The following is a 973-nucleotide window of genomic DNA, read 5'->3' as shown; positions in this document are numbered from 1 at the left end:
TTTCTGTCATGAGTTTATGAATGACTGTCACAGTGGTAGTAAAGTGTAGTGAGCCACCGACAAATACATTTGCTGAAATAGCTACGATGGACGGACCAGCTGTACAGCCAGTCTGAATAAATGATTATTCACCTTTTTGCCAATATGGCAATCAGAAGGTCAAACAAAGCTAAGAGAAGTGAACGACACGGAAGTAAGGAATAGAAGCGTCAAACTATAAGATTTAGCGGATATGTTTTTACACCGCTTTTAGCAATATTCCAGCAGTATCACGACAGGGACACCATAAATGGGCCACACATATTGTACCCATGTGGGGAATCAAAACCGGGACTCCGGCGTGAGGAGCGAACGCTTTAACCACTGGGATACCCCACAGCCCCTCTAATCACCTAGAACCTCTGCTGTTATCACTGTCCGCCATGCAGCTATAGCGCGAACCATATTAAAATCGAGATCATGCTAGGCTTCCAGAGTATCCCGTCAAAAACGGACTCTCTGGCAAGTCACCCTAATCATCTAATCATCACGTTTTTAAATGTCTGCCATGCGTCTACCTTCAGCTAAAAGGGAAAGTAGAATACAGCAACTCTATCTGTCTTGTAATCGATTCCGTGTATCGCTATCAGATAGGTAGAGATCAAAGTATGAGGCATATTAGCAGGGTACGCAGAAAGATAAATGCTTGGCAGACTCTTACTTAGTCATATATCATCGATGAACTAAAATTCATTTTATAACTTTATAACCTTTTTGACAATATTTTTCCATTTTCCCGTGATTTGATTTGCCAGTGGGATACTATGTATCCCACTTTGGGTGGCTAACGAAACAATTTGTGTTTATCGTGCGTGTCTATTTCATTCCGAAACAAGGAGATGATATTAGTCTGTTGTTTTGACCTAACCATAAACACAGTCACATCTGTATATTCTGACTGTTTCGGTTGGTCTTGTCAGAAAGTGAGTGTGTA

Source organism: Haliotis asinina, chromosome 9 (assembly GCF_037392515.1).
Source record: "Haliotis asinina isolate JCU_RB_2024 chromosome 9, JCU_Hal_asi_v2, whole genome shotgun sequence".
Classification (NCBI taxonomy): domain Eukaryota; kingdom Metazoa; phylum Mollusca; class Gastropoda; order Lepetellida; family Haliotidae; genus Haliotis; species Haliotis asinina.
This window is presented reverse-complemented; position numbering follows the sequence as displayed.